This window comes from Astatotilapia calliptera, chromosome 16 (genome assembly GCF_900246225.1).
Source record: "Astatotilapia calliptera chromosome 16, fAstCal1.2, whole genome shotgun sequence".
Lineage (NCBI taxonomy): Eukaryota > Metazoa > Chordata > Actinopteri > Cichliformes > Cichlidae > Astatotilapia > Astatotilapia calliptera.
The window spans coordinates 11,272,645-11,282,632 of record NC_039317.1 but is presented as its reverse complement, the minus strand read 5'-3'; positions in this window follow the sequence as shown (position 1 = coordinate 11,282,632).

Here is a 9,988-nt window from a genome sequence, read left to right as displayed (position 1 = left end):
AGTTGGACATTGAGTAGTATGGCAGACATCACACGGTTAAAGACTCTGACCTCCACACTTCTCTTTTCCTTAGTTTTTTATTAAATTCTCCTTCACACACTTCCTTTACCACATAACACTTTCCACTAAGGTCAAGGAACAGTGATACGAAAAGGATGTAGGAGTGAACTATTAAGATGCAGTCACAGAGTGTGAACAAAGTGATGAGGAGTAAGAGGGAGAGAAGACTATTTATCGATGACTGATCAGGGAGTGACAAATAGGAGAGAAACGAGACACCTGTGAAAGTAACAACACAAATGAAAACAATGTTCAAATCAGGGGAAAACAGATGCGGGAATTAAAACTCATGCAGGTCAGAAACAGACATTTGTTTCAAAGTAAAACAGTAAATAAGTAAAATAATTAATACAGAAATGAATATAAACACTGCAGGAAGTAAAACTAGACTTGAGCCTTGAAACAGAAGACAAGACCACAAACTGACACTTACTAGCAGATCAAGTAAAAACAGAAACACTAAATAACAATATGATAATAAAAATAATATCACAAGAAAAAAGAATAAAAATGCTAATTCGAACACTAGAATAAATACCAAACAGGAAACCAAAACTTAACGATTTACCGTATTTTTCAGGCCATAAGGCGGACCAGATTATAAGCGAAACAAAACAGTGACATAAGTCAAACTTTACTCGACTCATTCTTCTTGCTTCCTCCACTTCCGTACCAGTGATTCATTAATGTTGAATTCTCTCACAGCTCTATTCCCATGTTGTTGCAGTATATTAATGAGTAACCTCGTATTGTGGATGGATTATCTCAGTTGTTCTCCTGACTGAAGTTTAGTCTGTTTACAGCTTCCTGCCATGCGATTTCATTTGTCCCTAACCATCGGGAACCCTCACGTTAACTTTTATCGAGTGGAAAAAAAGTTCATCCTCCAGCTTCACTTTGCTTATGTTATGCTAACATAGCTGTGTCGCTAGCGATCACGTAGCACATATACCAGCTAGCCAAACTTCAGTAACCCTACAAACGTACTGCTGTTCTGTCTTCTTTTATGTTGGAAGTGATAGCAGAGCTGTATGTTTTCATTATTTCAGAAATCTCTGTGTCAGAACATGGTATGTCATGTTTAGGTGGAAATTAGCGAGCTAACTTCCTGCTAACTTCTAACTCTGTTAAATTTAATAAATCCTGTTTTCATGGATGCCTGGATGTTAAACTTAATTGTTACACCTGGTAAAGCAGCAACTCTGATCATTTGATTAAAGATGAAAGAATTTAGACAGTTTTTAACTCTCAGTGATTCTGCAGTGTTTGTTTTACTTTGGGAAAACAAAAACTCTGAAGTGGATAGAGTTTTTGGACCCAGATTACTCTTCGAGGCTCCTGACTACAGTAGCCGTAATGCTCAGATAATCCATCAAGCGGTGCTGCTTCATAGCTTACCAAAGTTGTAGTAAAGCATTTTTTGACAGATATTTGAGCACCGTGTACATCATAAAATCGGTTCGAGGTCAGTAAGCACAACCAGAATTCATACATAAGGCAAAACGGATTATAAGGTGCACTGTCGATTTTTCAGAAAATTAAAGGATTTTAAGTTTGCCTCATGGTGGCAAAAATACATAACATATATATTAAAAAAGCAACAACAAAGACCACACCAAGGAACCAAATACCTAGTCATTTTAGGCTAAAATTGAAATACAGAATTGTATTTATTGTAGTCAAAAATAAAACTGCAAAACATTTATGAATAGATCATCCTTCTGAAATCAGTTGTTTTATGGAACTTTTTCACAGATCCATTGATAAGAAGATGAACACCAAAGATCATTCCAAGATTTTTGTTTATCCCCTCCGAGATGAACACAGTCCTCTTCTCCACCATTATCAGGCTGATCTCTTCCCCAGTTCCTAGCAAGTCAGCAACAACATTATCTTATTATTATTATTATTAAGAAGAACTTAAGATGTTTGTTGCTTGTGTGCGTGTTTGTGTGTGTGTCTGCATGTTTGGGGGGGGGGGTATAAATACACTTTACATTAGGATCATCAAATTTCAAATAACAATGGGGATGAGTAAAAAAAAAGGTTTGGGGTTTTTCTTTTCAGGACATGGTGGTTTTTAATCACGCTTGCATAAATTCTGCAGATGGCAAAACACACCAGTTCAGAACTTCTTATGACCCCCTGTGGCCAAAACAAGTTATTAGCACACATCTTTAAGTTTTTGGTCGTGCAGTTGGGATCCACCCACTGACATGTAAGCTCACCATTGTGTTTAACAAATATCTTTTGAAAATTCAGTAAAAGGAATGAACTGAATCAAAGTGAAGACTTACGTCAGAGTCAGTGGAGTCCCATCTACCCATTTCCACATTCCCTCCTGTTCTTTGTCATTCAAACCAATCCAAACTTCTGTGGTGATCGTAGAGAGGAAGTTCTGTTTAATATGAAGGAAAAGCTTTTTATTTTACTTTAAAACCCCAGTTTTAGTCTATGCAGGTTATTGTATCTAAAAGTCTCTTTTAAAAATCCAAAGCCAGCACTAATTAAAACTTCGGATTTTCTACAACGCATTTCGTGCAACACCGAAGATACATTTAATGACAGCTCACACAGCAAAACACTCACTCATTCAAATCTTTAATTCTTTTTGTCATATTGTCTAAACAAGCGTGGTCAAAATGTTAATATATTCTGTCAGTGGACTCTTAGAGTTGTCTGCTCATGTCATAAATCTAATACCCATTTTTACTAAAACATAATTTTTACTAAAACACATAGAATATCACAACCAAAAATCATGTGCTGTGGAAACCAAACATAGTGCAATAGTATTCTGTAGGTTACAGGACTTCCTGTCACTCCTGCCCCTTGGCCAATGCCTCATAGCAAATGCTCTCTCATGCAATGCAATGCTGCATCCCCTGCATTTGTTGGCGTCTTTGCCATATCCTGTTTTCCTTATCCTTGCTTCACTGCCACACTTCCTTATTCTTCCTCCGCGTCTTGTTTCCCCGATACAATTTCTGTCTAAACAGATTTCTGTGACATTCTAGTACATTTTAAAATGCTCATGATTTTTTTTTTACTTTATTTTGATTGTGTTAACACTACAAAAAATATATACTTCGAAATTAAAAGTATTCAGCAAAAATAAAAAGGGTCTAATCTAATAAGTGTCTGTCTCACACTGTGACAGAATTATAGTTGTTTCAGTGTTTAATGTCTATATATGTGTTGATAAAAATGTTGAAGGGTTAATAGAAACATTTCTTGGTTTTTCAAAACCAGAAAAAGCTATTTACATTAAAAATAGGAGCTTGAATTTCAAAATGTATTTACATCTCAATAACACACACATACATAAACACTGTACCTGTTCTTCAGGGCTGTTAATAACCAGCAGATCTGCTCCTCTGTTTCTGCAGTCCATTCTGGCTGCATCCCAGGAACCAGATCTTTCTGAGAGGAGATAGCAGCTATGGTTGAAGCTCCATCCTACAGGACATGTTTTATCTGAATGAAATTACAGAAAAGTAATATTTGAATTAAAGAATGTTTTTTTTCTGAACTGTATAACAATGCTTATTTGATCTCTGTTTAATTAATTAAAGTCCTCCAAAGACTTGATCACAAAGATCTAAGCACAGTTTATTCACTTGAGACTCAATAATAAGAATAACTAGAAAAATTTGCATTTCCTGCGAAAATGCAGTGTGGATGCTTAAAGCTGAAGCTGTATGCAAAAAGTAGCTGAAAAAGCTGAAAAGTTGCAGAAATTGTAAAAACTTTGCAGAAGCAAAAGAACTTTGCTAAAATGGAATAACTTAGCAGAACTGCAATATCTTAGAGGAAATATAATACTTGGCAGAAATACTATAATTTAGCAGAAATACTATATTAAGCACAAATCCTATAAAAAGCAGAAATGGTATGATTAAGCATAAATACTACATTTGGTAGAAATACTTTGTTTTAGCACAAATCCTATGAAAAGCAGAAATACTATATTAAGCACAAATCCTATAAAAGCAGAAATAGTATGATTAAGCACAAATCTTATAAAATAGCAGAAATAGTGTGATTTAGCACAATAGTAATAAGTTAAAAAGAAAAATTGGAAAAGCAAAATGGACAGCTGAAAAAATGCTGAACATGCTGAGGTTCCCTCAAATATACTTGTTAAATGACAAAAATCAGCAAAAAAATTTATGACTGCCACACAATTACAAATATGTACACATGAGGAAACACACATGCACAGAGAGACACACACACAAGATCCAATTCAGTCAACCAGTCTAAATATATTGAATTTGAATCTTACAATGGGATCATCCCATTAAAAGGCTTTCTCTCTCTCTCTGTCACACACACACACAAACACAAACACACACAAACACACACACACACACACACACACACACACACACACACACACACACACACACACACACACACACACACAGGGAGAGAGAAGTAAGTTTCTAGGTCAGCCTGGGAGCTGGTGAATTTGAATCCACCAATCAGAGAGGCTGTGCACTTTTCCCCACCAAAACAGGTGCATCTGTTTACACACGCAGCAGCACAGAGAGACACAGGATTTTTGCAGTCTATTTCTCATAGTGACGACTCCCCTCAAACAAATGACCGTAATTTCCTAACCGTAGGGGCTAGAACGGTCATTCTTACACCGTTTTGTTCAGAAGAGATGGGGGAATCTTCAAGTGTTGACAATTTAATATTAAAATATGAATTTTTAGAGATATATGACATGGATGACTTGTTGACTTAGAAGCCACGAATTCCCCAATATGCAAATTTGAATGCCTGAGACCACATATGTGATTGGCTGGCTGGGAAGCCGTGCAGGCCCTGATTTGTGGATTTGAATTCCTCAGCCCTCAGATATGATTGGCTGGCTTAGAAGCCACGAAGGCCCCAATATGCAAATTTGAATGCCTCAGGACACTTATTTGATTGGCTGGGAAACTGTGCAGGCCCTGATTTGAAAATTTGAATGTCTCAGTCCTCACAGAGGATTGGCTGCCTGGGGACCTGGCAGAAATATATAGAAATACTATTATTAAGCATAAATACTACATTTAGTAGAAATACTATGTTTTAGCACAAATATTATAAAAAGAAGAAAAACTATAATTTAGCAGAAATACTATATTAAGCACAAATCCTATGAAAAGCAGAAATAGTATGATTTAGCAGAAATACTGTATTTAGCACAAGTACCGAAAAGTACCAGAAATACTATGATTTAGCAGAATAGTAATAACTTATTGAAACACAAATGCACAGAGGGACACACAAACACAGGCTCTAATCCAGTCAACCAGTCTAACTATGTTCAATTTAAATCCTACAATGACATGCTGTCAAATAAGGGCAGGGTCCTCTCTCTCCCACTAAACACACACACACACACACACACACACACACACACACAGGGAGAGAGGACTAAGTTTCTAGGTCAGCCTGGGAGCTGCTGAATTTGAATCCACCAATCAGAGAGGCTGTTTACGTTTTCCCGCCAAAACAGGTGCCTCTTTTTACACACGCAGCACAGAGACATAGACCTGCTTCTTTCAGTTTATTTCACATAGTGAGGATTCCCCTCAAACAAATGACCATAATTTCCTAACCATAGGGGCTAGAGCGGTCATTCTTACACCGTTTTGTTCAGAAGAGATGGGGGAATCTTCAAGTGTTGACAATTTATCATTAAAATATGAATTTTTAGAGATATACGACATGGATGACTTGTTGACTTAGAAGCCACGAATTCCCCAATATGCAAATTTGAATACCTGGAGCCCACATACATGATTGGCTGGCTGGGAAGCTGTGCAGGCCCTGATTTGTGGATTTGAATTCCTCAGCCCTCAGATATGATTGGCTGGCTTAGAAGCCATGAAGGCCCCAATATGCAAATTTGAATGCCTCAGGACACATATATGATTGGCTGGGAAGCCGTGCAGGCCCTGATTTGAAAATTTGAATTTCTCAGTCCTCACAGAGGATTGGCTGCCTGGGGACCTGGCAGAAATATATAGAAATACTATGATTAAGCATAAATACTACATTTAGTAGAAATACTATGTTTTAGCACAAATACTATAAAAAGCAGAAATACTATAATTTAGCAGAAATACTATATTAAGCACAAATCCTATAAAAAGCAGAAATAGGATGATTAAGCATAAACACTACATTTAGTAGAAATACTATGTTTGAGCAAAAATCCTATAAAAAGCAGAAATACTATATTAGGCACAAATTCCATAAAAAGCAGAAATAGTATGATTAAGCATAAATACTACATTTAGTAGAAATACTATGTTTTAGCACAAATAGTATAAAAAGCAGAAATATTGTAATTTAGCAGAAATACTATATTAGGCACAAATCTTATAAAATAGCAGAAATAGTATTATTTAGCACAATAGTAATAAGTTAAACAGAAAAATTGGAAAAGCAAAATGGACAGCTGAAAAAATGCTGAACATGCTGAGGGTCCCTCAAATATACTTGTTAAATGAAAAAATCAGCAAAAAAATGCACAGGGAGAGAGAAGTAAGTTTCTAGGTCAGCCTGGGAGCTGCTGAATTTGAATCCACCAATCAGAGAGCCTGTGTACTTTTTCCCGCCAAAACATGTGCCTCTTTTTACACACGCAGCACAGAGAGGCACAGGATTATTGCAGCCTATTTCTCATAGTGAGGACTCCCCTCAAACAAATGAAAATAATTTCCTAACCGTAGGGGCTAGAGCGGTCATTCTTACACCGTTTTGTTCAGAAGAGATGGGGGAATCTTCCAGTGTTTACAATTTATCATTAAAATATGAATTATTAAAGATATTTGACTTCTAATGCACCATAACTGAGTAGAGCGAAGCAAAAACTGCCTTGACTTGCCCTCAAACAACGCTTTCTAACTCTAAATCTATTTGGAGTATCGATATCATTCTTTCACCGTAAGAGACAGCAGGCTTTGGTGAACAATCATGGAAATTTTCAGGTCTCTGTGGAAATCCAACAAAAAGTTATGACGAGAGAAAAAAGTGGTTCATTTCCACAGTTTGAAATCTGAAGAAATCTGAGCGAAGGACAAATTTCCTACCCTCAAACAAGTCCAACTCATTTCAGAACGGTAATAGGTGAGAAAATAATTCTTGAATTGTGAGCGTCACGAGTGTCTGAAGATATACCGGGACAAGCCTCATGTCTTAACTTTGCTTCGTTAAGGAGATATGACGATTCGAATATGCCTCTCATTACAGAAATGCAGCGGTGATTTTGAACAAACTCTCCATTGACTTTATATGGAGAGTTTTCTGACCTTGTGTTAGTCTGAGGAGATTTGCCAAAATTCTATAAATCCCACAACAATGATGGTGACATTTTCTGAAAGCCAGCAAAAATACCTACGTTTTGATGTATAATTTGTGGAAGTTGAGTGAAAATTGAGCAAGTAGCAGGAAGTTGTTCGGACATGAAGTGAAAATTGCAAAACCTTCAGTGGCACACTGGAAGCCAAGAGCATAGCAACCATAACAACACATGTATTTTGTGAAAAATCACAATTTTGCAACTCAAAACTTTAAGAGGCATAAAAGTAAAACAGTAAAAGATTTGAAAAAGCTGAATCATACCTGAATAGCCCAATAATTTGTGAACATTTTAAAATTTGAATGGTTGTTCTAGGTGAAAGTATGAGGAAGTAGTTAAGTTTCAAAAACAAGCAAATTTTAGCAGAATTGCTGAAGTTTCCCATTCATTTCAATGGGACAAATTAAAGGAAAAAAGCTTAATATTTTAAAAAGTATAATAGCAAAAAATAGCAAAAGTCATAGCCGGAAAGAGCAAAAATAGCAGAATAGTTTAAAATTTGAACGGTGAAAATCGGCTGAAAATTGTGGAAGTAGTTCTACGGCGAAAAGTGTACGGAAGCAACTTGAAGAATAACTAGAAAAATTTGCATTTCCTGCGAAAATGCAGTGTGGATGCTTAAAGCTGAAGCTGTATGCAAAAAGTAGCTGAAAAAGCTGAAAAGTTGCAGAAATTGTAAAAACTTTGCAGAAGCAAAAGAAGTTTGCTAAAATGGAATAACTTAGCAGAACTGCAATATCTTAGAGGAAACATAATACTTGGCAGAAATACAATAGCATAGCAGAATTTAGCAGAAATATTGTAACTTACCAGAAACATGATAACTTCTCAAAAATACAAGAATTTAGGAGAAATAGTATAAGATAACAGAAAGAATATATTTAGCCAAAAATACTTAAACATTACAGAAACACTATGATTTAGAAAAATAGTACAACAGAGCAGAAATATTGTGATTTACCAGAGACACTGTGATGAACTATGAATATTGTAATTTTAAATTGAGACTATGTTTTAGCACAAATATTATAATTTGGCAGAAATACTATAATTTAGCAGAAATACTATATTAAGCACAAATCCTATAAAAAGCAGAAATGGTATGATTAAGCACAAATACTACATTTAGTAGAAATACTTTGTTTTAGCACAAATCCCATAAAAAGCAGAAATACTGTACTATGATTTAGTAGAAAAACTATAATTAATCAGAAATACTAAATTTAGCAGAAATACTATATTAAGCACAAATACTATGAAAAGCAGAAATAGTATGATTAAGCATAAATACTACATTTAGCAGAAATACTATATTAAGCACAAATCCTATAAAAGCAGAAATAGTATATTAAGCACAAATCTTATAAAATAGCAGAAATAGTATGATTTAGCACAATAGTAATAAGTTAAACAGAAAAATTGGAAAAGCAAAATGGACAGCTGAAAAAATGCTGAACATGCTGAGGGTCCCTCAAATATACTTGTTAAATGACAAAAATCTGCAAAAAAATTTATTACAGCCACACAATCACAAATATGTACACATGAGGAAACACACATGCACAGAGAGACCCACACACAAGATCCAATTCAGTCAACCAGTCTAAATATATTGAATTTAAATCTTAGAATGAGATCATCCCATTAAAAGCCTTTCTCTCTCTCTCTCTCTCTCTCTCTCTCTGTCACACACACACACACAACACACACACACACACCACACACACACACACACACACACACACACACACACACACAGGGAGAGAGAAGTAAGTTTCTAGGTCAGCCTGGGAGCTGCTGAATTTGAATCCACCAATCAGAGAGCCTGTGTACTTTTTTCCCGCCAAAACAGGTGCATCTTTTTACACACGCAGCAGCAGAGAGGCACAGGATTTTTGCAGCCTATTTCTCATAGTTACGGACTCCCCTCAAACAAATGACCGTAATTTCCTAACCGTAGGGGCTAGAACGGTCATTCTTACACCGTTTTGTTCAGAAGAGATGGGGGAATCTTCAAGTGTTGACAATTTAATATTAAAATATGAATTTTTAGAGATATATGACATGGATGACTTGTTGACTTAGAAGCCACGAATTCCCCAATATGCAAATTTGAATGCCTGAGACCACATATGTGATTGGCTGGCTGGGAAGCCGTGCAGGCCCTGATTTGTGGATTTGAATTCCTCAGCCCTCAGATATGATTGGCTGGCTTAGAAGCCACGAAGGCCCCAATATGCAAATTTGAATGCCTCAGGACACTTATTTGATTGGCTGGGAAACTGTGCAGGCCCTGATTTGAAAATTTGAATGTCTCAGTCCTCACAGAGGATTGGCTGCCTGGGGACCTGGCAGAAATATATAGAAATACTATTATTAAGCATAAATACTACATTTAGTAGAAATACTATGTTTTAGCACAAATCTAATAAAAAGAAGAAAAACTATAATTTAGCAGAATAACTATATTAAGCAAAATCCTATAAAAAGCAGAAATACTATAGATTTAGCCAGACAATACTATGTTAGGCACAAATCCTATATACCAAAATAGCAGAAATA